General features: G+C 48.8%; 1 protein-coding gene across 2 annotated transcripts in view; it reads left to right on the top strand.

Annotated features, from left to right (window-relative positions):
* The window catches only part of RIMS4 (regulating synaptic membrane exocytosis 4), a 71,724-nt gene that overhangs the window by 8,526 nt on the left and 35,218 nt on the right, over positions 1–27,980 (top strand). Inside the window, exon 2 of one of the 2 annotated variants that reach the window (XM_069548630.1) lies at positions 1,225–1,350. The exons of the other annotated variant lie outside the window; for it this stretch is intronic. The gene's annotated coding sequence lies outside the window, so the exon portion shown is untranslated. The remainder of the gene's footprint in view (positions 1–1,224; positions 1,351–27,980) is intronic. 2 annotated transcript variants of the gene reach the window in all.

Here is a 27,980-nt window from a genome sequence, read left to right as displayed (position 1 = left end):
ATTTAGTTCCCCAACTAGGGATTGAACCCACACCCCTTGTGGTGGAAGCTCAGAGTCTTAACCACGGGACTGCCGAGGAAGTTCCTGAAAAATCTCATTGCTAACAAGTTCCCCTGTGATGCTGATACTGGTCCAGACCCTACTTGGAGAATCACTGGGGTAGAGAAAAAAGCTGGAGAGAAATGAAGGGTTCTTCTGAACTTGGGATGCCTCCTTAAATGTCTTAGATGCTTGGAACATTGGGTACCAGATTCAGTACCCGGGTGTAGTCTTCAAGCACACCTATTTCCATCACAAGGTCTCAGATGAGATGAGTCTCAGCTGCTGCCCTGCTTTGCACCGGGTTTAATGTGAAGGACCCCATCAATCCTTTTGGAAGCCATCTGTATAAATGATAAATGAGTCGACATGAATAACACATCAACCCATAATATCCTTTTGTGACATATTGGCCTCAGACAGCTCTGGAGATTCTGAGGGGCTCAGGCTTAGCACCTTTTACCAAAGGGAGTAGGATGCCACCCCTTTCTTGCGTTGAGGAAAGGCAGAACTATGTGTTAAAACCAGGAGGTTCATTTGAGGACAGGTCTCCGCTGGGAAGAAGTAAATTAAAGGAACCATCAATGTAAAAGGGTAAAAAGTAGGAAAATTCTACTGAGGGACTTTACTGAGTCAGTTTATTTAGATGTTTCTAAGAAAGGGATCGCTGGTAATTTCTTAGGGAAGGTTGAGGTTTAGCTCAGATTCAAGGCATGGTGGGGACAAACTTTATGATGTGATAAGAATCTTATCCAGTCCCATACAGTTCAGAGTCTAAAGACAAAAGCATTCACCAATACATTCCAGTTGGGATTTGTCCTCAACTGATGGGAAATACTCTTCCAAGAGGGGTGGCTCAGGATCATGAAAGAGCACGGACTTTGGAGGACCCCAAACCCAGGTTTGAGTCTCTGCCGCGTCCTAGCTATGTCTCTCGACATGTCACTGTTCTGGACCTCAGCCTCGTCCTTTGTCAACTGGAGTGAGTAACTCTACCTTGTGAGAATGAGAGAAAATGCCAGTGTGGAGCATAGAAGGCACCTGGGCCGCTGCAGCGCTGCCTTTCCTGCTGTTGCAGACATCCTGGGTGCGGGAGGGGCGGGATGGTGGGAGTGCATTCCCTGTGGTTGGGACTCCTAGCTCGGGTTCCAAACACAAACACAGTTGGTGTTTACTGTGTGCCAGGTGGAGCCTGAGAAGCTGCGTTAAGGAGTCAGGAGAAGAGGTCTCCGTTCAGCCACTGGATCGAAGCATCTCCTAAGGCCACTTCCCATTGTCTTTGGGCCTCTGAATCCCCGTTTTCGGAGCGAGGTATCTAGTGGGCTTAATTTAGATACAACCGGAGTCTCCCAACCCTGCATCTCCTCCTTGGTTTTCCTCCCCTACCTGTGCCTCTAAGGTCATTTTCATCCCTCGAGCATCCTCTCTCCTGCCAGAGTTTCTCTCTAGTTGATTCTTGGCTGATGGGTCACTGAATACCACTATTTTGAAACGAGTCTTCCCTATAGCTCAGACTGTACAGAATCTGCCTGCAATTCAGGAGACTAGGGTTTGATCTCTGGGTCGGGAAGATCCCCTGGAGAAGGAAATGGCAACCCACTCCAGTATTTTTGCCTGGAGAATCCCATGGAGGGAAGAGCCTGGCCGGCCACAGTCTATGGGCTCACAGAGTTGGACACGACTGAGCGACTAACACTACTACTATTTAAAATTCAAAAAATTTTTTTGGCTGCGCCAGGTCTTCGTTGCTGTGGGCAGGCTTTCTCTGGTTGCGGTGAGCAGGAACTCCTCTGTAGTTGCAGAGTAGTGGCTTCTCTTGTTGCGAAGCACGGGCTCCAGGCGCGTGGACTCAGGAGTTGTGGCTCACAAGCTTAGTTGCCCCGTGCGGCATGTGGGATCTTTCTGGAGCAGGGATCAAACTCATGTCCCCTGCGTTGGCAGGCGGATTCTTAGCCACTGGACCCCAGGGAAGTCCTTGAACACTTATTAAAAGAATGAGTATTATTTGGATTAAGTAATATATGCCGATGGTACATTTTAGAAGCACAAAAATTACCCAGCTAAAAGGGCCCCAGGCACCTCCGTCTTCTGGTCCTCCTGTCCCTTCCCCCGGACAAACACTGTTTCCAGCTCCCACAACCCTTTATGCTGCCGTTACTGACTGTAACTTGTTACGTGGTGAAAAGCCAAATAGCATCAAAGGACACCCAGGGAACCATCAGTCTCCTTTACACCTCATAGACCTCGTCCCACTCCCGTAAATCACCATCTCCGTTTTTTAGGTTACCAGTTTTTTCTTTCTTTTCCAGTTAGCAAATTCTTATTAAGCTGTTATGGTGGTGCCAGATTCAATCTCTGGGTTGCGAGGGTTCCCTGAAGAAGGGAATGGCTCCCCACTCCAGAATTCTTGCCTGGAGAATTCCATGGACAGAAGAGCCTGGCGGGCTACAGTCCATGGGGTTGCAAAGAGTCAGACACGACTGTGTGATAGCAACTATGATGGTGCCCAGTCCTATGAAGATTCAAGAGTTGTCAGATGATACCCAAGGAGTATGGCATAGCGGTGGTTATGGTACACACTCCATAGGTGGGTGTCCTGGGTTTACCACTTACTGGCTGTGTGGTCTTCAGCAAGTTACTTCATTGAGCCTCAGTTTCCTCAGCTGTGAAGAGGGCTAGTAATCACTCCTTCCGGCCTTGAAGATGTCAGGATGATTAAATGAGTACATATTTGTGACATGCTTTGTGGAGAGCCCACATGCGGTAAGGGTGTGTTAAGAGTATTAGCAGTTAACTGTCTCAGAACCTTTAAGCCAGAAGTCTCTTGAAGTCCTCTCACTGAGGCCCAGACGGGGATTGCGTGGTTTGCCCAAAGCCTCGCAGCAGGTCTCTGGCAAAACCAGGGGCAGAACGGATGTTTCTGGAAGCCCAGCCAGGGCCTCCTTCTCTCCCAGGGGATCCAGGTGGCCACCCTAGGCCTCATCGTCACCCGAAGCTCCCAGTCCATTTCCTGCATTTCCAGCCCTTGGGGTCCCTGAGAAATGCCGCTTGGTAGTTGCCTTGGGCGGAGAAGGCAATGACAACCCACTCCAGTATTCTTGCCTGGCAAATCCCATGGACAGAGGAGCCTGGTAGGCTGCAGTCCATGGGGTCGCTAGGAGTTGGACACGACTGAGCGACTTCACTTTCACTTTTCACTTTTATGCACTGGAGAAGGAAATGGCAACTCACTCCAGTGTTCTTGCCTGGAGAATCCCAGGGATGGGGGAGCCTGGTGGGCTTCCGTCTATGGGGTCGCACAGAGTCGGACACGACTGAAGCAACTTAGCAGCAGCAGCAGCAGCTGCCTTGGGAGTAGGTTGGGGGACGTGTCCCTAATTGGGGCCTGGAATGGAAATTCATTAGTTCCTCAGCAAATGCCCCGAGAAACATCTCTCATCTACCTGGGCCCAACACCAAGACCGCACCAGGGGCCTCGGGGGCCCACCCAGACCCAGGCCCACCCACCCTGCAGTCATCTGGCCCCTGGGAGCTGCAGCCACTTCTGCTTAGCTTCTGTTGGTTGTGCTGAGTCTGGGGAGAGGGACCCCCAGGCTGGGGAGCCCTGATGGGAATCAGGTGGGTGCTGTGAGGGAGGGAGAAATGAATACGTGCAGTGTTCTTAGACTCCTCTCGGTGGTCTTCAAATTGAAAAGATAATAGAAGATGGGAGAATGCCCTCCTGCTCCCGCTGACTTGGGCTGAGACGTAGCTTCCTGTGCAGGTGACACGCAGTGATCTCAGGTTAGACCAGGATACAGGATGAGCAGGAAAAGAAGCAACTGGGGATGTCCCTGGTGGTCCAGTGGTTAAGACTTCACCTTCCGATACAGGGGGTACGGTTCAATCCCTGGGTGGGGCGCTAAGATCCCACATGACTTGTGGCCAAAAAAATCAAAACATAAAACAGAAACAATATAGTAACAGATTTAATAAAGACTTTTAAAATGGTCCACATCAAAAAAGAAATCTGGAAAAAAAAAAAAAACAGTTAACAATGGTCACTCTGCCCCAGGCCAGCCTCAGCCTGACCCAGGGAAAGCTCTGGAGGGCAGATGGCATCAGAAGGTTGATCAGCCTCCTGTATCAGACAGTCCTGGGCTGTGGACAGCCCCACACGTGAAGGGCGGGGAACATAATTTTGGGGCAAGGCAGCTCAGATCTGCTCAGAGAAGTTCTCCAAGGAAGGGGCAGCTGGGAGCCAGAATGGCAGAAATTCACAGCAGCTGTGGGATAGATGTCCTTGGTGGAGGGGCTCTGGCTGGGCAGGTCCACCCATCCACTGTCTGGGAACTTCTGGCGACAGAGTGGGGAGAACAGGTGTGGCCAGCTCTGTGCTGGGCAGCGTCCACCCCTGTTACAGGTCGCCCTCTCTACAGTCCCGTGAGGTGTGCATGGCCATAGCATTAGGTGGGGCTGGAAGAATCAAATGTCTGGATGGATTCCTGGCTTGGCCACGGTCAAGCTAGTGAATGGCAGGACAGGGCTTCAATCTCAGTGCGTTTGAGTATGTGCGCTCAGTTGGGTCTGATTCTTTGCAGCCCCATGGACTGTAACCTGCCAAGCTCCTCTGTCCATAGGGTTCCCTAGGCAAAAATATTGGAGTGGGTTGCCATTTCCTATCCAGGGGATCTTCCTGACCCAAGGATCGAACCCCAGTCTCTGGCATCCCCTACATTGGCAGGTGGATTCTTTACCACTGCACCACAGCTGCCTCCAACACTTCTGAATTTTACAACACTCTGCTAGACCTCCTTGGTGGTCCAGTGGTTGAGAACCTGCCTTCCATTGCAGGGAACGTCGGTTCAGTCCTGGGTTGGGGAGCTAAAATCCCATGTGCTGCACGGGACAGCCAGAAAACTAAGAAAATAGAAACAGTCTGTGCTGCAGTTGATTCTGTTCATGACTGTAGATGTATATTTTGTGCTTCCCAGTAGGTTTCTTTCCAGGTACCTCTTTGAAAGGTGTCTGTCTTGGTTTTCTATTTTGCACCTTGCAAACATAAAAACCTTTTGGGCCTGACAGAGCATATTTGCCTGTTTGATCTCAGCTAAGCCTCCTGGAAAATCATCTTAATTTCCAGAGAGGTGGGCAGGGGCCCTGACAGACTGCTTGAGGTGAAAGACTAAGGGGTAGCTGATTTGTCATGGAATGAACCATGAATTTGTCATAAGAAAACCTAGATTTGAAACCTCATTTTCCCCATTTGCCAGCTGAGTGAACCTGGGTAGGTCTCTCTGAGCCCTGCTTTCCTCTTTAGGTGAAACAAGGTCCTTGACTGTAAGCCTTGGGTAGCCCGGAAGGTGTTCTAAGGACATTACATGTAGCAGTTCCCTGGGGGTGGAGTCAAGGAGTCCAGAACCCGGAGCTGACCTCTGCTGTGTGTGTGCAGAAACAGAGTCAGATCAGGGTCCGTCTGTGAAATGGGCGCAGTGACGCTTGTCTTGCTGTCCTAGCTTGTGTTTCCCACGAAACAAGCATTTGAGTACAAGTATTAAGTTGGGAACTTCCCTGGTCATCCGGTGGCTAAGCCTCCGTGCTCCCAATGCAGGGGGCCTGGGTTCGATCTCTGGTCAGGGAACTAGATCCCACATGCTGTAACTAAAAGATCCTGCGTGCCACAGTTGAGACCCAGTGCAGCCAAACAGATAAATATTTTAAAAAGTGTTAGGTTGAACCATGGGAAACTGCCATTTATGGGAGTCGAAACAGCCAAATAGCAGTTGTATGTGGTTCACGTGGTTCATGATGGTGATGGGTGAAACTCTAGGAGGGGACTGAGAAAGGCAGTCGGTATTATCAGCCACGTTAACCCCTGACCAAGAGCAGCCAAGTCAGGTCGTATCAGGAGCTCTGGGAGGCCATAGAACATGGCTCAGCAAACTTCTGTAAAAGACCAGACCCTGGATGTTTTAGTCTTTATGAGTCATAAGGTCACTGTCTCAGCTGCTCAATTACACAGTTGGAATACAGCCAAAGACAGTATATAAATGGATGCGTGGGGCTGTGTTCTAATAAAACTTTATTTACAAAATCAGGCAGCTGGATTAGCCCATGGGCCCTAGTATGCAGACCCCTGGAGTACAACATGTATCTCTGTTACCCAACCCCAGGAGTGAGGGAACTGGAGTGTTTATACAACCCCCATCGGCCACTGGTTGAGGGGTGGGGATAGGGTGGGCGCCAGGGCTTGTCTGAAACCCTCAGCCAAGAATAACAGGGGCTGGCCCCAGGAGGTCAGGCTGGTGGTCACTGAAGTGGGAAAGGTGGATGGGGTAGGGGAAGATGGCTCTTGCCAGCTGTGAGGCCTGACTGTGTTTGGAGAGTGTATCAGAGAGAATGTGGCAAGATGAACAGGAAAATGAATTTTGGGGCACGCCAGATGATTTAACTTTCTAGCCTTTTCAGCCAGTTGTTACTTCCAGGCAAAAATCAGCTCCTCCATTCTTGGCAGCCCTGTTTGCATTTTCTATCTCTCGTGCCTCTGCAGTTGGCAAATTGGCAATTTCATCTTTCTGGATGCCCTTCCCCTCCCTTTGATGGTCTGATGCCACCTCCTCCAGGAAGCACTCCTCTCTTGTCTCAGGTGGAGTTGATTGTTCCTCCTGGGTGTTCACCTGGCACTCTGAGCGTGTTTTCTCTCTCCAGCAGTTGCAAAGTCTGGCTGATACCAGTTTTCACTGCCACACTGAGAGCCCTTCCAGATCAGGGACTGTGTGATTCTCAGCCGCACTCCACTGGGGGCACTGATTTGGGAAAGGTGGGGGTGAACCCCAAACCTTCCCCAGCCTCCCTTACGCCCTCCCTCCATCCTCTCCCCTCCCTGTCTCCCTGTTCTCCAGTGGTTGCTGATGGCCAGGGCCTGTCCTAGGTGCTGATGAATCAAGACAAGCCCAGTCTTTGCCTTCATGGAATTTACAGTCTGGTGAGGGTAGGGGTGGGGTCAGACGTTCGAGAACCCAGAGGAACAATGAATACTTTGATCATTACTGTGCTAAGTGCCATACACATCAAGCGCAGGGTGCGGGGGGCTGCTGGAGCTGGAGGAAATGTCCCGGGGGACGGGAGGGAAGGAGGCAGCTAAGCTGAGACTTCAGGGATGAGTGGAGTTGGCCAGATGAAGGCAGGGGAGGGGAGGGAAATGAGATGGAATGCCACGGCGCTGAGAGCACAGACTTGGGAGTCAGTTTTGGGAGTTGCGGGCATCGAATCCTGGATTCTGTCTGTCTGTGTGGCTGTCTCCCCCACCCCCTAATCTGTCTCTCTCTCCCCTCTTTCTCTCTAGCATGCACATATACATGCCTGCATAGGGGTGGAAATATTAACTGTAACTGCAGAATTATGGACAGTTTTTGTTTCATAGTTTGCGCTTTCTTGGTATTTTCCACAATGGATGTGTCATGGCAGTAAACGAAGTCTTCAGCGTCCGGAGACCACACTCCCACTGGTAGTTGTGGGACCTTGACCACGCTGTCTAATCACTCCTGCTTCTGCCTCTTCCTCTCTAAGATGAAGACAGCGGTGATTAACACACGGTGCCCATCACGTCACATCCTGACACTTCACCTCCCTTAACTCATTAGAGCCGCAGCTACTCTGTGAAGCAGGTACTGTCACTGTCCCTGTTTTATAGATGAGGAAACAGGCACGGAGAGGTGAAGCACGCTGCTCCAGATGACACTGCTAGGAAGAGGCAGACGCGGCACTGAAACCCAGATGTCTGACTCCAGGGTCTGAGCTTATCCACGTGACTCTACCACCTGCCTCACGGGGTAGGGGTGAGAATCCGTGAGAGGACACCTGTCAAGCCCTTAGCACAGTGCTTGGCACACAGTCAATCCGCTGTAGATACTAGTGCATTATCATCATTAGCAGCTGTGCCAAGGCCCTGGGGTAGGAGGGGCATATGGTTTCAGAGGCACACGTGCTTAGTGAAGTACTAGATCATGCTAGGTCTTTAAAGTCAAGAATCTTGGCCTTGAATTTCAGGACAATTGAACACCTGTCGAGTTTTTGTAGCAGAGAGGTGACAGACTCAGATCTGGGGTTTAAAAAGACCTCTGTGGCTGCGGATTGGAAGAATGGAGCCAAGAGGCCCAGGGAGGCTCCCTTTAGTGATGATGACTCTCCTCAAGTGGGTTGGACCATCCTAGCCTGGACTCCTCAGACCCTGGCTGTGATGATGTTCGGCTGACTAGGCCGGCAGTGTGGGCCAGAGCACAAGGCAGGAAGTCAGGAGCGTGTCACCAGGCTGGTCTGGTGATGCGGGGGGGGCTGGGAAGTGCCAGTTTGAAGGCAGGAACAAATTACTCTCCTGGAGACGAGGCCGGGCCAGTTCCTGTCGTGTTGCATTATTAAATTTGTAATCTTCATTCTAATACTTCCCAGCAGTGAATAAGAACCAAATTTAAAATGCTCGCTTTACATTTCTGGAATGAAGCCCTTTGTCAGGGACTCTTGAAACCCATAATTTCTCTCCAGAGGTGAATGTCTACATCCTTAAAAAAATTTAAAAAAAAAAAGGAAAACCACTCTTTAGTTAAAGGTTGGGTTTTAAGGGTTGTCTGCAGCCCCAGCCCTGGCAAGAGTTGAGAGTGGGGTATGTATGTTTCCAGCCCCAGAGAAGGCTCGGAGTAGGATGGGGCCTACAGGTGCCCTGGGCCTCCCAGGATATTTAAACCCCCAAATCTGGGCCTTGCTAGGGAAAGAACAGTGGGAGGAGACACGTGCCCATGTCACCCCCAAACCTGTGGATTTGTGAAAGGGTTTCGTTAAGCACTGGACCACAGTCTTTAGGAGAATTGCCCTGTGTCAGGCTCCGATGTGTTTTCTCATGACTGGTTTGGTGGGTGTCCGACCCGACTGCTGGTTGAACCATGGGCTGTGTTGTTCCTGCCTTTGATCTTGGAGAGAAGGGCTCTGATCTGGGGTCCCAGCACTATTGGGTTGATCTCCAGTCCTCCTCACTGGGTGAGGGATCTCTGGGGCAGTGGGTTCATGCCCACCTGGACCCGTCTTTCTAGGCCGTATTCCAGGTATGTGGGGCCCTGGAATTCCCCATCCAGATGGCCCTGAGTCAGTATCTGGGGTGCCTGTCCAGACCTCGCCCCTAGGCCCATCCTCCGTCACTGGTGTCCTGATAACGTGGCCCTGAAGTAGCTGTTCGTGGAGGTGAGAACAGAGCACAGGTACGCCGAGTGGGCCTCCGGGTACACGGGGGCGGGGGTAAAGGGCCCCTCATATTCCACCCCTCTCTCCGAATTCAGCCATGGAACTTGGAGGAGTCTCAATCTGAACCTGGCCTGGCCTTCAAGGTCATTATGAAGGCACACTTGTCAGAGTGGAAGGATAGAACATGTTTTATTTAAGAGCTTGATTTATAACTTTTAGATATTTAGAATAAATGTGACTTACGGTCCTTTCGCCCTGGACCCCACACTGTTGGGTGGGTGATTTGCACCATCCTTTGAACTGAGACTGAGAGCTGCCCAGGGGTGGCCCTTCCCCTCCGGGTACCACGTGTGGGCCCTGGTGCACACACATGGTTTGTACAGCATGTTTGTACCCGGTAGACAAAGACACCTCTCACCCCCAACTCTAGGTGATTGGATTTAAAATAATACTACCTCCTGTGACTACCCTGGTGGTCCAGTGGCTAAGACTCCCAGTGCAGGGGTTCTGGGTTTGATACCTGGTCAGGGAACTAGACCCTACATGCCACAGCGAAGACTGATGATCCCAAGTGCCGCAACTGAGACATGGAGCAGCCAAAATAAAAAAAGAAATAGTACCTCCTGTAGGACGGGCTCCCCAACCTTCGGGATCTAAGGCCTGATGATCTGAGGTGGAGCTGATGCAATAATAGAAATAAAGTGCATAGTAAACGTAACGCACTTGAATCATCCTGAAACCCTCCCTCTACCCCAGTCTGGAAAAATTGAATTCCATGAAACCAGTTCCTGGTGCCAAAAAAGGTGGACTGCTGCTGTAGGAGGGTGACTTAGAAGGCTTCCCTTCTCCGGCGCCTGTGGGGTGTCCTGCCTGGCCGTTGGAAAAAGGCTGTGTTTCTGCCCACCTCAGCTGGGCACGTTTGTGCAGCAGCAACTTGTTCAGTAGTCCATAGTGCTCCCGGGACCTGAACCAGAGAGGGGCCCTGAGCGAGACCAGAAGGGAAAGTGCTGACACTCCAAGGTCCCAAGATAGCCACTAAGTCATTTTATATTTTCAATAATCATCTTCATCATGATAGCAAATGTTTATTTTGTATTTCTTACATGCCAGGTACTCTAAGCACTTTGCCTGGATTATCCTATCGAAACCCCCTTCGGGATATGAAGGGGCGGGGTACAGTTGTCATGCCCATTGAACAGGTAAGGAAACTGAGGCTCTGAGAAGAGAGGCTTATCTTTGGCCCAGGGTTGCTCAACAGTAAGGTGAAATGCAGGTCTGCCTGACCTGTGAATCTGTAGGCCTAAACCACTGCTCTGCCCTGCCCTTTCTTGTTTTAAAAAGCGTCATTTATGCACTCAGCATATTTACTGACCCCCTGCTCCGATGTGGTGGGTGTGAAGGGAGATGCCCAGTAAGACAGGGGCCTCCCTCAGCCAAAGAGGAGAGATAAGCAGAGCAGATAACTAGATAACTGGGTGACCCCATTCAGCAGGGGGTGCTCAGTAGAGCCTAGAAGGGTGAGAAGCTGTTTACCAGGCTGGAGTGGGGGGCAGGGAGGTCTATAGGTCCCTGGGGATCCTGTGTGGACAGGCGCACCCTGAGGTTTATTGATGCCTTGTGGGTACGTGCATTAAGAGAGGTGTGGGTATACAAAACAGAAGTAGAAGGGCTTCCTGGTGGCTCAGTGGTAAAGAATCTGCCTGCCAGTGCAGGAGACAAGGGTTCGATTTCTGGTCTGGGAAGATCCCATGTGCCTCAGAGCATCTAAGCCCATAAAGCACAACAATTGAGCCTGCGCTCTAGAGCCCGGGAGCTGCGACTACTGAATTCTGCACACCCTAGAGCCTGTGCTCCAAAACAAGAGAAGTCACCGCAATGAGAAGCCCGCACACGGCAACCAGAGTATTCTCCACTTGCCACAACTAGAGAAAAGCTCGTGCGGCAACAAAGACCCACCGCAGCCAAAAATAAATAAATAATTTTAAAAAATAAAATCAAAGCTGTAGAAAACATGGTTACTAGGAGGTCGGGGGAGAGGGATAAATTGGAAGATTGGGATTGACATATACACACTGCTAAGTGACTTCAGTCGTGTCCGACTCTGTGTGATCCCGTAGACGGCAGCACACGAGGCTCCGCCGTCCCTGGGATTCTCCAGGCAAGAACACTGGAGTGGGTTGCCATTTCCTTCTCCAATACATATACACACTATTTTATACATAAAATAAATAAGGACCCACTGGATAGCATGGGCTTCTACCCTGGAGGAGGGCCTGGCAACCCACTCCAGTATTCTTGCTTGGAGAATCCCCACGGACAGAGGAGCCTGGCGGGCTACAGTCCGTAGGGTCGCAAAGAGTTGGACCCGACTGAGGACTAAGCGCACAGCACTGTATAGCACGGGAAACTCTGCTCAGTACTCTGTGATGACCTATATGGGAAAAGAATCCAAAAATGAGTGGGCATGTGGATATGTGTAACTGACTCACTTTGCTGACACAGTTAGCAAACGGACACACCTGAAACTAACACAGCCTTGTGAATCAACTCTACTCCAATAAAAATTTAGAAAAAGAGATAAGTGTGGGGAAGAGGTGGGGCCAGGAGAGGGGGTGGGTAGGTCAGGAAAGGCTCTGGAGCCGTGTCCAAGACCCCGCCCTTCTTGAAGACCAGAGCTCTGTCATCATCCTTTTGGACCCCTGTCCAGAGGGTGGTACTTACCATATACCCACCAGCACCATCCTTTTCAAAGTCAGAAAAGCGAGATTGAAAGGGGAGGGAAGGATCCTTTTGTGCATTTCCTGCCAGTTGGGTTTGGGACCCAGGCCTTGAGTATCCCGTCCTCTGGCTGTAGTCTAGTCCCTTCAGGAGCTGCAAGAGTCACTCCCTATCATTCTGGTTTCTTAAAACCATATTGTGATTTCACAAGTTACAAATGCGGCTTGTGGAGTTATTCCAGCTTGCGTTTTCTGAGCACACGCCATGTTCCCGGTGCGGTGCTAAGACTTTGCACGTGTTATCTTGGACAGTGCTCAGAGTGAACCTTTGCAGTGGCGGGTGGGGGGGGAGTCCTGTTGTTATTCCCATGTTACAGATGATGAAATGAAGGACCTCTCCTAGGGTCACCCAGCTAGCAGATGGCAGAACCAGTTTCCTTGAGCCCAACCTCCTCAGTCTGTGCTCTGTGTACCAAAACATTGGGAAAATGCAGAGAAAGCACACGGAAAGAAAATTAAAATGACTCCAGTTCTATAATCCAAGAGCAGAATGTTTAACCTTTGGGGTTGTTTCTCCAGTTGTGTGTGTGTGTGTGTGTGTGTGTGAGCGTGCATACAATGAGCATGTGCAGGAATGCGTGTTTAAACCAAGGCAGGGTCATGCTTGTGATACTGTTTTGTAAACCAAAGCTACTATTTAACAATCACCTTAAAAGGACCTTCACAGGCTGGTCTCTACAGGGGCACTGATTTCTAGGATCAGGTCTAAAACTACATCAGGCTTGCCAAGGCAAGACCCGAGACAGCAGCAGGCAGCTCACCCTAATAGCCCTGGTTCATTTTTGTCCCTGCTTTCCGCTCCTGTTCTTGTTAAAATAAAATAAATTTAAAAACTGACAGACCTACCCAGGATTTTATTCCATGCCTGGCCCGGCATTTAAATGCGAGAAGCAGAAGGCTTGCGATCTATAAATAGACCGGGCTGCTTCTGAACAGTGGCAGGGAGAATTTGCAGGTCCTGTTCCCTCCGAACCTGGTGACCTGGATTACTTCCTTCCTGCAGCGGTTACTTTCCTCGCTGCCTCCTCTGCCCCATCCTTTGTGGAACAGAGAAGGTCCCTCTCTGCAGATGCTTGGTGAGCATCTACACTGGGCCTAGGCCCTGGCCACGCGGACTTGAGTGAGCCACCACCAGTCCCATCACAGCCTGAGGTGGTGGGGGTGGATATGAACACACAGGTCTGCACATGAAAATCTGGTTATGGGGGAAGGCCAAAGCAGGGAGGGTGTCCCTAGTTCTGGGAATCAGGGGAGGCTTCCTGGAGGAGGGGAAGCTGAAGCTGGAAAAGGGAAAGAGGAAACACGGAACCTGGAGAGAGGGGGCCTAGGAGAAGGAGTCTGTGGGCCTGTGGGTGTGATGCTTGGCACAGAGCAAGGTTTTGCCATAAGTGATCGCATGCCTCTGGAGGGCATATGATGGGTTTCTTTGGTGGCTCCCATGGCTTCTAGGACTCTTCTGGGTAGAAGCTGCTCAGCGTTTTACTGGCCCAGTGATTCCTCACCTACTCTGCCCATGTGCTTCCATCTGGAACTAGGATCCTGAGCCACTCAATTAAAAGTCTCAATGGAACCTGGAAATATACTGCTTCACAAGCTCCCCAGGTGATTCTGATGTTTGACCACATTGAAGATTCGTGGTGCTGACTCAGGCTCCCCATCTGGGGACCAAAGCCTCAGACACCCCTGGTCCAGTCTCCCTCAGATGACGGTGAAAGGAGCTCACACGCTCCCAGGGCAGTTCCTTGCATTGACAGACAGACAACCTGACTACAGGAAGGTCCTCTCCCCTTGTGCCCTGAGTCACCATCACCATTAATCCTAACACGGTGATGACACTGAAAATCAGATTTGTACAGTCCTTTGTTGTCTGCAAAATGCTTATTGAATTTGAGATGCGATAGATTTTAAATTCAGACAGACCTCCGTTTAAACCCTACCCGCCTCTTTTGTTCTGCTGTTGGCTGTGTCCTTAAATGAATGACTTAACCTCTCCATGTCCCAGCGTCCTTATCTTTTTCTTAAAGATTTTTTGTTGTTGTTGATGTGAACCGTTTTTAATGTCTTCTTTGAATTTGTTACAGTATAGCTTCTGTCTTATGTTTTGGTTTTTTGGCCATGAAGCATGTGGGACCTTGGCTCCCTCACCAGGAATCGAACCTGCACCCCTTGCACTGGAAGGCGAAGTGTTAACCACTGGACCATGAGGGAAGTCTTCTCCAGTGTTCTTATCACTTAAATAGAGATGATAATGACGCTTACCCTCAGGTCAGTGGGAGAATTGACTAACACGCATTCTACAGGGTCGAGACAGTAGTGAGGCACTTACTGTACAATAATTTATTATGATGATTATTACTGCTATTACTGTTATGTAAAATATTTATATGGTAAATTCACTATACACGAGGTTTTCATTGAGTGCTGAGTATGGGCCCTACTGTGGTTGATGATGGAGAAGGCAGTGGCGCCCCACGCCAGTACTCTTGCCCGGAAAATCCCATAGATGGAGGAGCCTGGTAGGCTGCAGTCCATGGGGTTGCGAAGAGTCAGACACAACTGAGTGACTTCACTTTCATGCGTTGGAGAAGGAAATGGCAACCCACTCCAGTGTTCTTGCCTGGAGGATCCCAGGGATGGGGGAGCGTGGTGGGCTGCTGTCTGTGGGGTTGCACAGAGTCGGACATGACTGAAGCGACGTAGCAGCAGCAGCAGCAGAAGTGGGTGATGAGCTACATTGTTCAAAAGTCCCCACTAATTGGCAGTCATCATTATGAGTATCATTAGGGCTTCGCTGCTGGCTCAGACGGTAAACAGTCTGCCTGCAATGTGGGAGACTTGGGTTTGATCTCTGCAAAGGGAAGATCCCCTGGAGAAGGGCATGGCAACCCACTCCAGTATTCTTGCCTGGAGAATTCCATGGACATAGGAGCCTGGCTGGCTACGGTCCATGGGGTCACAAAGAGCTGGACATGACTAAGCGACTAACAGACACGCAGGATGATTTGAGCCTTACAGAGTTCCTGGAGAAGGTGGTAAAGTCACCCACCTTTTACTGACAGGAAGATGAAGCTCAGAGGCGTGGCACGAGTGGTAGAAAGAACTCGAGCTAGTGCTAATGGAGGAGACATAAGAGATGCGGGTTCAATTCCTGGGTCAGGAAGATCCCCTGGAGAAGGAAATGGCAACCCACTCCAGTATTCTTGCCTGGCAAATCCCGTGGACAGAGGAGCCTGGCGGACGGTGGTCCATAGGGGCAGCAGGAGTCAGACAGTGGCTGAAGTGACTTCACGCAAGGTGTTTCTAAAGCCCGCTTAGCTGCTGAGAGGTGGGATGAGAATTTAATCCATGTCTTCCATCTAATCTTCTTTTCCTCCAGCTTCAAGAGGCTTTTTGGAACAGTCAGTTCCTACAAGAAGGAAGGGAAGGAGGGAGGGAGGAGAGGAGGGAGGGTAAGACCATTGTGTGCAGGTTAAGGGGCTTCTCCAGCCTTCTCCCCTATGCCAGACAGTTTAGAGCCAGCCATGAGTCCTTTCTCTTCTCTCCCTCCACAGCACTCCACCAGAGAAATCCAATTTTGTTGTCTTCAAGGCATAAACGGGTCCTCAGGGGGCTCTGTGCAGCCTGGCGGCTCAGCCATCTCCCCCTGCTGGCTTTGCAGCCCGAGTGCCGTCTGGGTCTTCTGGTCTACCCTGGCAGCTGTGGTGTCACCTTGTCCACTGTTTGCAGCTCTACCCCCTCCACCCCCAGTCACTGCCAGTGCTGACAGCCTGGTGCCCCCAAGTCCAGGCCCTACCAGATTTGCTGGGTCTGAAGCTTGTCCCGTCCTCCTTCCTGTCCCAGGAAAGTGGGCAGGAGCTTCAGCCGCCGAGTTCTCTCTCCCGGGGAACTGGCCTTTCAGTGGGATCTCTCTGCACTGGATGGAGGACCCCGTCTCCATTCAAGAAACTACAGACTTCAACAAGGCAGGGAGAAACGTGGCCAGCAGAAAACTGAAAGTGTTAGTCGCTCAGTTGTGTCTGACTCTTTGTGAGCCCGTGGACTGTAGCCCACCAGGGACCTCTGTCCATGGGATTCTCCAGGCAAGGATACTGGAGTGGGTTGCCATTTCCTTCTCCAGGGGATCTTCCTGACCCAGGGATCGAACCTGGGTCTCTTGCATTGCAGGCAGATTCTTTACTGTCTAAGCCACGAGGGAAGCCCGTGGCTAGCAGAAGGTCCCTATAATTAGACATACAGGCAGATTCCTTGCTGGCAAGGTGGTTCTCCAGCCCATGGTTCCTGTGTCTTTTATTCTGTATAAGAAGTCAACTTAAGCTTCCCTCATTCAAGCCTTTCTGAGCTTGCTCTCTCCTTTGCACAACTTCAGCTGCCCTGTTCCTGTCTCTCCTTCCATATATCTCATTGATCAGGCAAATCTAATTTCTGATAGCCTCTGACAGTGGGGAAACGCTGGGCCGAGGGTCAAGAGACCAGGTTCTAGATTGGTGCTGTCTGATAAGAGATTTCTGCCATGGAAGGTTCTGTTTCTGCATTGTCCAAAACGGCCCTGGCCAGATGTGGCCATTCAGCACTGTAAGTGTGCTTAGTGCAACTGTGGGATCAAATTCTGAGTTTTTTAAAGTTGTCATTAATTTAAGTGGTCACATGTGGCTCGTGGCTGCTCTGTTGGGCAGTACGGATCTAGACCCAGCTCTGAATATGTTGAACTCTGAGACCTGAAGCACATTTCTTGCCCTCTCTGGCTAGATGAGGGGTGCAGTTCAGGAACCCAGAAAGGCTGTCTGGAATAGAGACTGAGATCTGGGGTCAGCTACATTTGGAGTAGATTCCAGTTTTGCCCAATTCCAGCTGTGTGATCTTGGTCAAGTCGTTTAACCTCTCTGTGCTTCAGTGTCTGCATTTGTAAAGTGGGCTTACTAACCATCACCTCACAGGGTTAAATGAACAACAATGACTCTAAGTGGCTTACTCCTGGTAGACTCTTGACAAATTGTAGTATTTTTAACTAGTCTTATAGGAACCCAGGTTCCCCTCCTGCCTCTTTGGAAAGCTCTGACAATTCTTGCTTTTGCTACAGATGTTTGTAAAGGGTTTCCTTTGGGGGCCAGAGATCATCACCTTGACTTTTTGAAATCATGTACAAGTTGTGTTGTTGTGCGTCTGTATTTTTTTTTCTTGTAGAAAACCAGAATTTTTTTAAAAAATGGAGATATACAGCTTTCAAAAGGTTTTTAAAGGAGTCCAAACGGTTTAAGAACTCAGGGAGGGAAGGAAAGTGTAACTTGCAGGGTCTGTGCGACAGGGCTGGTATGATCAGAAGATAGCAGACTCTGGCCCCAGATGGCCAGCATTGCCGTTCTAGCCCAGCCACCTCTCAGCTGCATAAATCTTGTTGAACTTCAGCTTCTCCATCTGTAAAATGGGGTAATATAGAATCGGTTTCAATTATAGAATTCAGTAAACGAGTCCCTGTTAATTGGGTAGTATAGCACCCAGCACATGCCCAGCTGCTTGTATCATCACTGTCGTCATTGTGGTGGTGGTCATCATCACCATTGTTGCCGTGCGCTGTATGCCACGCTTGATGCAAAGCGTGTCTGTTTCCCCAAGTCTGTCCTGCATCATCTCAGACCACTCCCCTTGCTCATTCTGCTCCGGCCGCTTCGGCCTCCTTGTTTGTCGGACATGCCGAATGTAAATCCACCCTGGGGTCTGTATGTTTGTGTCCTCTGTGTTGGGACCGCTTACTCCTGAGATAGATAGCCACATGGCTCCTTTCTTTACCCGCGTCATGTATCATGGTGAGCCCCACCCCCAACCTCTGTCTAAAGCTGAAACACTCACCCCTCCACTCATCACCTTCTGACACCCGCTCTGTCTTCATGTATTTGTGGGCTTTGGTGTTTGCTTGCCTCTCCTGGATCGGAGCTTCAGGAGGACAGATGGTTTCCCTTATTTTTATTCCCTGCTTTAGCTCCAGTGCCTAGAACAGTACTTGACATATAGAAGGTGCTCAGAGAAATGCTTGGTGAGAGAGTGAATGAGCCAATGGATCTCATTTAGTCTGAGACAGGCCCCCGTAGGATCCTCAAACTCCAGGCGATGTCACCGATGTAATGTTCCATCGCTAAGTTGTGTCTGATTCTTTTGTGACCATGTGGACTGCAGCACACCAGGCTTCCCTGTCCTCCACTCTCTGGGAGTTTGCTCAAATTCATGTCACTCTGCTTATTTAACACATGCAGAGAACATCATGTGAAATGCTGAGCTGGATGAATCACAAACCTGTGTAATATGTGCAATCAATAAATCTCTCCTCTGTGCCAGGTTAAGTCTCAGGTTCTAGGCATAGGAAGATGAAGCACATCTCAGCTCTTGAAGAGCTCACAGGCCTGGGGGTGGGGATAGGATAGCCACAGCCATGCTCTCTTCCAAGCACTTACTGCAGTTGTACCCACCGAATTGTCCTGCCATCCTGGTCTGTCTTCCACCCTAGACTGGAAGGGCACAGTGGACAAGGACCCCCATCTATCTGGCTTGACACTGTCCTCAGCACTGGATGTATGAATGGACAGGACACAGTGGTGGTCTGGTAGGAACTGGCTGAGGGTCCATGGTCTGCGGAGCCATGGAAGAGTTCACACGGGAGGTAAGGAACCCTCCCCCATCCCTTGGTGGCTTGCCTTGACTCTCACTTGGCCAGTGATGGAGCAACTTGGTGATGATGAGAGGATGGGGGCTTCCCCTCCCTCAGGAGTCTGGGTGGCCCACTGCAGCCCTTCTATATTTCAGTTCCTGCTTGCGTCTCTGTCCTTGGAGTTAAAAATAACCAAAGATGGGAGCGCAAGGACACACTGTCCTCTGCCATGGAGCCAGGATTCTTCTACCTCCTCTCAAAGGGGGCTGCAGGGGAGCAGGTTTGAGAAGCCAGCAGCTTAAAGAATGATACCTTCCTGCCCCCTTGAGGACAAGCACAGACCTCACTTTCCCCAATCTGGGGTGACTCTAAATGAGTTATGGGTTGTTGCAGCTGGAAGGGCTATCCAGTGTAGGCTAGTTACCTGGCAGGAAGCCCATAGCCCTCCAGGCCTGGGAGCTTGGCAGACATTACCAGTCAATTAAGCACCCCCCCCCCATTTCCTGGGACCATGGCAGGCATCACCAATCAATCACAGCACCCTTTCTGCCAAATCTAAACACAGTCTAAGAATTCTTAACAACAAATATTTTAGGTAACAGCTATCAGAGTTGGCAAAAAAAGAAAAAACCTATTTATCATCAGAGTCTAGTCCAGTCCCCTCGTGGTGGGGAAACTGAAGCTCAGAGGGGAACAGAACTTAGCAGATTTACACAGGAGTCCACCGTGGAGCAGGGACCAGACCCAGGAGTCCTAACTCTGCTGGGACTTTTTCCCATCAGTCCTCTACCATATCCTCTTTTCCATGAGAACTATGGTTTGTCCAGGAGAAGTGTTTTTTAGCCCGTGGACTGCAGGCCTCAAAATGTTATGCAGTGTTCTGTGTGTATGTGCTGACAGGTGCTTTTCTAAGGAAAAGGAGAATAGCTTTCATCAGCTTCTCGAGAGGAGCCTTGTACAACCTAAGAAAGGCAAAGCCGTCAGAAAAGAGAGAGAGCAGAATGGATTAATGTCTTGCTACTCAAAGCGTGGGCCACAGATCAGCAGCGTCCACCTCACCTAGGAGTTGATAGGAATGGAGATTCTCAGGCCCCACCCGCACCTACCAAATCAGAATCTGCGTTTTAACCAGATCTCCAGTTGGTTCAGGTGCATTTTAAAGTTTAAGAAGCATAGATCTGGATTTGGAAAGTGTCACCTTTGGTTTCTTGAAGGTGTATGGAGTACCTGCTGAGGTCTAGACACCCTTGCCAGTCTACAAGGGGGCCATGAGCCTTGCTGTCATTTGAGGGAGTGGGAAGAAACCTAGGCTCCCTCTCCAAGATGGGTCCCAGCTATTCTGTGACTGTTTAGGCCAGATCAAAAGAGAGATTTGCTTAAAAGGAGGGATTTGTTTAAACAGGCCAGATCAAAGGAGAGACTTGTTGAAAGGTAAAGGATAGAACTTCCATCCAGTGAATAGGAGACCCCAGCATGCACCGAGTGAATGCGCAGGGAGGTTCTCACCTGGAAGCCTTAGGAAGGTGCTGGGTTAGCTGCCCTCCTGTGAGGTGGTGCCTGGTTTGTTGTTCAGTTGCTAAGTTGTGTCCAGTTCTTTGCAACCCCGTGGACTGCAGTATGCCAGGCTTCCCTGTCCTTCACTATCTCCAGGAGTTTGCTCAAACTCATTGAGTCGGTGATGCCATCCAACCATCTCATCCTCTGTCTTGCACTTCTCCTCCTGCCTTCAATCTTCCCCAGCATCATGGTCTTTTCCAGTGAGTTGGGTCTTGGCAACAGGTGGCCAGAGTATTGTGGCTGCAGCTTCAGCATCAGTCCTTCCAATGAAGGGTTGGTTTCCTTTAGGATTGACTGGTTTATCCCCTTACAGTCCAAGGGACTCTCAAGAGTCTTCTCCAGCACCATCATTTGAAAACGTCAGTTCTTCAGCACTCAGCTTTCTTTAGAGTCCAACTCTCACATCCATACATTACTACTGGAAAAACCACAGCTTTGACTATACGGACTTTTGTCGGCAAAGTGACGTCTCTGCTTTTTAATACACTTGTCTAGGTTGGTCATAGCTTTTCTTCCAAGTAGCAAGCATCTTTTAATTTCATGGCTGCAGTCACCATCTGCAGTGATTTTGGAGCCCAAGAAAATAAAGTCTGTTACTGGAGGGACTGGTTTTTAAGCACTCATGGGATTTGGTTGAGTTGAGTGGGAGCAGAGCTGAAGAATCGATGCTTTTGAACTGTGGTGTTTGAGAAGACTCTTGAGAGTCCCTTGAACTGCAAGGAGTTCAAACCAGTCCATCCTAAAGGAAATCAGTCCTGAATATTCATTGGAAAGACTGATGCTGAAACTGAAGCTCCAACACTTTGGCCACCTGATGCAAAGAACTGACTTATTTGAAAAGACCCCGATGCTGGGAAAGATTGAAGGCAGAAGGAGAAGGGGACGACAGAGGATGAGATGGTTGGATAGCATCACTGACTCAATGGTCATGAGTCTGAGCAAGCTCCGGGAGTTGGTGATGGAAAGGGAAGCCTGGCCTGCTGCAGTCCATGGGGTTGCAAAGAGTTGGATACGACTGAGTGACTGAACTGAATTGAGAGAGGCTGCGATGCTTGAGGCCAGCTTCTCCAGCAGCCTCTGGTGCCGAGAGCCACTCATCTAAGGTGGCTTTGGACTGATGAGTACTCGTGCCAGGTGGTTCCAGCTGATACCAGTGGGTCTCAGGTGATCCTGGCTAGTTTTTCTGGGTCTGATGGGCTCTGAAGGAAGCTGACCCTGCATAGACCGAGGAAGGTGGTATTGGGAGTGGGGCACAGAAGAAAGTTTGCCGTGGTGGGGCTGTCATTAAGGCATTCAGCCCCTGTCTTCCATGTGATCACTGCATGCTTCTTCCAGTGCCACAGCGGAGATCTGAGTACATGTGTGTGCTTTGAGGTCCAGACCGCACAGCCCAGGATTCATCTGGCCTTTGCGACAGGCTTTGTGTTCTGGCCTCTTGCTTAGCTGGAGTCCTCTCTTGCCCCGCAGAGGCCAGGGGTGACCTGAAAAGTCTACTCACCCTGATACTGCCGGCCGCCTAATTCTCGGGTCAGTATAGACTAGGGGTTAACAGCAGGGCCTGGGAAACCACACACACACATGCACACAGACACAGAGCTTTACTGAGATCATTCACATACCATACAACTCACCTATTTAAAGTATACAATTTGATGGGTTTTGCTACATTTGCAAAGGTATGCAGTCATCACCACAGTCAGTTGTAGGGCACTTTCGTCACCCCCGAAAGAAACGTGTACCCGTTAGTTGTCACACTCTAGCCCCACCTCAGTCCAGCCCCTAGCAACGACTAGTCTGTGTTTTCTATCTCTATGGATTTGCCTCCTCTTGGACACTTCATATAGTCACATCAATGGGATATGTGTTGTTTTGTGACTTGTTTCTTCCATTTTGCATATTTTCAAGGTTCATCTTTTGTAGCATTAATCAGTAATTCATTCCTTTTTATGGCTGAATAATATTCCAGTAGCTGAATATATATTTGGCTTATGGAGTCATCCGTCAATGGACATTCGGGTTGTTTCAGTTTTGGACTATTGTGAATAATGCTGCTGTGAACATCTGTGTTCGGCTCTAGGTATGGATAGGACGGGTTTGTTTTGCACAGTCCCTCCATAACTCACCTGCTGTGGGACCTTGGGCAAACTGCTTCAGTTCTCAGAGGCTCAGTTTTCTGAGAATTTCTGGGAAATGGGGATGCTGCTATCTATCTCAGAGGGAAAGGGTAGCCTTTCCCTCCTCCAGGGGATCTTCCTAACCCAAGGATCAAACTCAGGTCTCCCGCATTGCAGGCAAAGCCCAAGAATACCGGAGTGAGTAGACTATCCCTTCTCCAGCAGATCTTCCTGACCCAGGAATCAAACCGGGGTCTCCGGCGTTTCAGGTGGAGTCTTTACGAACTGAGCTACCAGGGAAGCTGTTATTGGTAACAGTGGCTATCATTTACTGAGTTCCTTTATCTTTTTTGTTTGTTTGTCTGGTCACATTGTGCAGCTTGAGGATCATAGCTTCCTGACGAGGGGTCGAACCTTGGTCCCTGGCAGTGAGAGTGCTGAGCCCTAACCACTGGATTGCCAGGGAATTCCCCAGAGTGCCTTCATCTTATCATGACAGTCACTGTACATATGCTGTATTCTAGAGTTCAGCCCCACAAGGGGCATGAGAAGATTTATTTCACAGTATTAACTGTGGACTTTTGCTACAATGGGCTAAGCATGCTGCCTGGTTACAGGAGATCATTTCGCACCTTGATGAGATCTCCTTCCAATGTTTGTGCCGAGGGGGAGAACTTCCTTACCTCCCCTGCACTTTTGGCCTTTGCACATTATTGGGAGGTGTGTTTTTATCTTTATTTTTATATATTAAAAAATAAGCCTAGAGAAATATCCATAGAGAAGGGAGTGACAGAGGATGAGATGATTGGATGGCATCACTGGCTCAATGGACATGAGTTTGAGCAAACTCTGGGAGATAGGAAAGGACACACTGCAGTCCATGGGGTCACGAAGAGGCGGATAGGACTTAGTGACTAATCGGCAACAATAGGGGAAAATGCAGTAACTAGAAGAGCTATCTCATGGTTCCATCATTTCTGTTTTCTCTCCACCATGAGAAGAGTATGCCCTAGGTAGGACATGCTCTTCCTTTTTCATCCTGCATCCCAGAAGAATTAATTCATGGAGTGGGGCCATACCTAACTCACAGAGGGCATTTAATATGAGGAAGAAGCAAACCATGTTTCTATAAGCTGCTGAGACTTGGGGGTCATTTGTTACTGCAGCACACCCTAGTGATAGCTCTCCAATACATTTAATCCTTACAGCAGTGTAAAATGGGTTCTATGACTAATTCTGTTTTTTGAGGGAACCGAGGCTCAGAGAGGTTCAGTAACTTCCTTTAGTTTACTCAGATAGTAGCAGAGGGGTGCTTCAAGTCCCAAGACTGGTTGTTCAGACTCCAGAGCCTGTGCTCTTCAGACGGAAGCATGTGGGCTGTTTGGCGAGTGGTGAGTAATCGGTGTGGAGCACCTGGCATGTACATGACGTCAGACCTGTAGTATAGGTTTGGGGCAGATCCTGGAAGCCCTGAAAGCTGTGTGGATTGTGAAGCTTCCTAGTGCCAGATGGAACCAGAGACTCTCCTTTTGCTCACAACTCAACTCTCCCAAAGCTTGCTCAGCTTGTCCCAAGAGCTGGTGGGAATGGCTTCCTGGGGAAACTTGTGGGAATTGTAAATGATCTTCCTTCCAGTAATGGCTGAGATGCCCCCTCTCCAGGAAATCTTCCCACCCTGGAATCTTCCCACACTTGAGATAGACTGGAAGCTTGAGGAGAGGGAAAGGCTTTTCCCTGGACATCCCAGCCAAGTTACACTACCTTCCCCTTCCCCAAATGCATTTCCTCTGCTTTCAGAACTCTTTGTCCTCAGTTTGTATTTTGGTTTCACATTTTTACCTTCCCTCTACATGTTTTCCATTTGTCAGTAAAGCCTTTGACTGTAGTCTCCCAAAAGGTAGCACTTCCGTCAGCAATAAAATCTTAAGGTTTGATTGGCAGTCAAGTATAACTCAGCGGCTAAGTAATTCTCCTTACAACCCACACCCGGCCTCTAATTCCAGTGGTGTATTAATTACTCTTTTCCTCAGTTCTTATAATATGGTGTGTATCTCTGCCGTTGAGCTACACTATGTTGTAATTATAATGCCTTGTGTTAAGAATTGCCCCTTTACTTGGCTGACTCCTAGTAGACTGGGAGTTTGGGGCAGGTCTTGTTGTAGTTCACTTGTGTTAGGAGTCTTCAGCACAGGCCCCTGGCATGGATAAGGCATTTAGTAAGTTTTTTTTAATAAATGATCAATATTTCTGTTTCATCTCCCCTCCCTGTCTATTAATTATAAGTCCCTTAAGGACAAGGACTGTGTCTTAGAATCTGCAAGACCAGGGCCTTCTCTGGTGGTCAGTGGCTTGGACACCACACTCCCAGTGCAGGGGGCCCGGGTTTGATTCCTGGTCAGTGAACTAGATCCCACGTGCTACAACTAAGAATTCTCAAGCTGCAACTAAGACCTGGCCCAGGCAAATAAATACAAATAAATATTAAAAGAAGAATCTGCAAGACCAAGAAAAGCTTGGTATAGAAAATGAGCTCAATAAATATATACTTCATTGGATAAGTGAGAATGACATTTCTGTCTGGGAACAGAACCCTTTAGAGTCACAAAGCTCATTATCCAGTTGATCCTCTCAAAATCTTCAAATTCTGCCTCTCTAGTGTTCTCAAATCCTCATTATGTGCTCTTTGCCTCCCTTGCTCCTACCTGTTTCCTCTGTGCATCTTCATGATTTCTCCCTCTTTCCCCTTCACATCCTCTTGGAAAAAAAGTCTGTGGGACTCTGCCCCCTCTTGCCCAATGAAAAGTGGCCTAAAGGGCAAAAATTACACTCTGATCTGCCCTGAACCAGGATCATGCTTCCATGTAACAGCTTTGCCATCTTGGGCAGGTTCACTAACCTCCTTGAGTCAGTTTTCTCTTCTGAAAATGGAGACAATAGTGGTTGTGTGGCTTGGATGAAGTAATGGATACTGAGTACCTATCATATGCTCTGGCTGAGCCGAGTAAGTAGTAGGAGTTTCTGTCTTTACATGGAAGAGTGGAATTGGAGACGTCAACAAGCCTGTGGGAAGGGACTGTGGTTCTAAAACAAACAGGGGATCGGGTTACTTGGTTCTGTGGTCTCCCCTCCCTGTGAGCAGCTACCTCTGCCTCAGACAAGCCCAGAACCTCTGCCCCAATCAGCACCACGGACAGTTCCATCTGCATGTGGCTGTCAGGCTAATTACATCACAACTTTTATTTTTTGTACCACCGAAATAGATAAAAAACATGTCAGAATTTAACTCTGACATGCTCAGTTGTCTTTCACATCTTAATTTCATAGATGTCAGAAAATGTGTCTTAGAATCAATGAAATAATGACAACTTTGTGAGAGGTGGTATCAGTAGTAAAGAATCTGCCTGCTGATTCAGGAGACTCAGGTCCAGTCCCTGGGCTGGGAAGATCCCCTGGAGAAGGGCATGGCAATGCACTCCAGTATTCTTGCCTGAAAAATCCCATGGACAGAGGAGCCTGGCAGGCTACAGTCCATGGGGTCACAAAAGAGTGGGATACAACTGAGCATGCATGCATAGTATCAGTGGGCCATTGACTCCTGACCCTTGAAGAGGTTAATTATAATCCCCAGCACTTTTTGAAAGCCTACTGTGTCTCAGGCCTTTTCCACTTCTCCTTCTCTTGTCCTGGTGCTCTTTGCCCTCTGTACATTCATTTAACAAATACTACATTTGAGGAGTATGTATGTAAGTCAGACAGTTAGTCAACAGTTTTCTCAGTATTGCTCCCAAAATATTCTAGCCCTGTACCTCATTTCTTCAGAGTATTGCTTCTTGCCGAAGGATAATCTAACGTGTTAAGCTTTCCAGTCCACATCATGCTTAACCCATTTAAAGAGCATGTCAAACGCATACCCTGTGACCCAGTAATTTCATTCCTAGGAATGTGCCAGAAGAAGTGTACACAGATGGTCACCAAAAGACATGCACAAGATTGTATCTGGCAGAGCTATTTGTAATATCTCCAAACTGGAAGCTACCCAAATGCTCATCGACAGTAGAAAGAATAAAAATAATTTAGATATATTCATACAATGTTAGACAATGAAGCCATCAGAATAAATGAACTGCAATGAAGCAATCAGCGTGGATGAATCTCACAAATGTAATGTTAAGTGGAAGAAGTCGGACACTGAAGAGTATATACTAGGTGATTCTGTGTATATGGAAGTACAAGACAGGTGAAGCCAATTTGGGCTGTTAGAAGCCAGGATAATGCTACTCTTGGAGGGGAAGTGACTGCTACTCATGAGGTGTTCCTGGAACATCGATAATCCTGTTTCTTGGTCTCAGTGCTGGTTCTATAAATGAGTGTACTTTGTAATGGTCATCAAGCTGTATGCTTAGAGTTGTACACTGTGTAATTGTACATTCTGCATATTATACATCAACAAACAGTTGTTTTTAAAAGCATCTTTCTCCAGAGAGGAAAATGCTGAGAATTTCCTATGTGAGATGATAGGTAAGATATTTGGGGGTAGTTGGTCATGTGGACTATTTGGGGTTACCTGAATTATTCAGTGTGAATGGAATGCAGAGCCCACTGGGGAAAGGGAGGGGAAAAGACCAGAAATGTAGTTTGGGAGCAGGTCAGAAAGGCAGTGTGTGTTAATGCTATTGGGATGTATTCTGCAAGCAGTGGAGTATCATTGGAGATTTTAAATGGAAGAGATGGCATATTCAGGACTGAGTTTTAGAAAGTTCATGCAGGCCACAGAGTGGAGAACTGACAGAAGAGGACATTTCTCAGCTGGCGACACCAGTTAGAGTAATGGTGATCTCCTGACCAAGCATTTGAGTTATCCAGAGATTTCCCCAAAACTGCAGATTCGTGGTTCCCACCCTAGGCCTACTGAACCAGAATCTCCAGGAGAGAAGACCAAGGAATCTGTTTTAACCAAGTTCCCAACATATTCACACTGGCCTCTAAGCAGGTGCTTGGGAGTCTCTGAGTTAATTGACTCTGGCAGTCATCCAGACCAGAGTAAGTGGGGATGTGAGCTGTGACCTTGGTGATGCAGAGCAGACTCAAATTTGTATCCCCCAAAAGGAGGCATGGAGGCAGTTTCAGTTCAGTTCAGTCGTTCAGTCGTGTCTGACTCTTTGTGACTCTGTGTGACTGCAGCACACCAGGCTTCCCTGTTCATCATTAACTCCTGGAATTTACTCAAACCCATGTCCATCAAGTCAGTGATGCCATTCAACCATCTCATCCTCTGTTGTCCCTTTCTCCTCCTGCCTTCAATCTTTCCCAGCATCAAGGTCTTATCTAAGGAGTCAGTTCTTTGCATCAGGTAGCGAGAGTACTGGAGCTTCAGCTTCAGCATCAGTCCTTCCAATGAATATTCAGGACTGATTTCCTTTAGGATGGACTGGTTTGATCTCCTTATAGTCTACAGGACTCTCAAGAGTCTTCTCCAACACCACAGTTCAAAAGCATCAATTCTTTGGCACTCAGCTTTCTTCACAGTCCAACTCTCACATCCATATATGACTACTGGAAAAACCATAGCCTTGACTATATGGACCTTTGTTGGCAAAGTAATGTCTCTGCTTTTTAATATGCTGTCTAGGTTGGTCATAGCTTTTC

Source organism: Ovis canadensis, chromosome 13, assembly GCF_042477335.2.
Source record: "Ovis canadensis isolate MfBH-ARS-UI-01 breed Bighorn chromosome 13, ARS-UI_OviCan_v2, whole genome shotgun sequence".
Classification (NCBI taxonomy): Eukaryota; Metazoa; Chordata; class Mammalia; order Artiodactyla; family Bovidae; genus Ovis; species Ovis canadensis.
The sequence above is the reverse complement of the archived record's forward strand: the minus strand, read 5'-3'. Positions and strand labels throughout refer to the sequence as shown.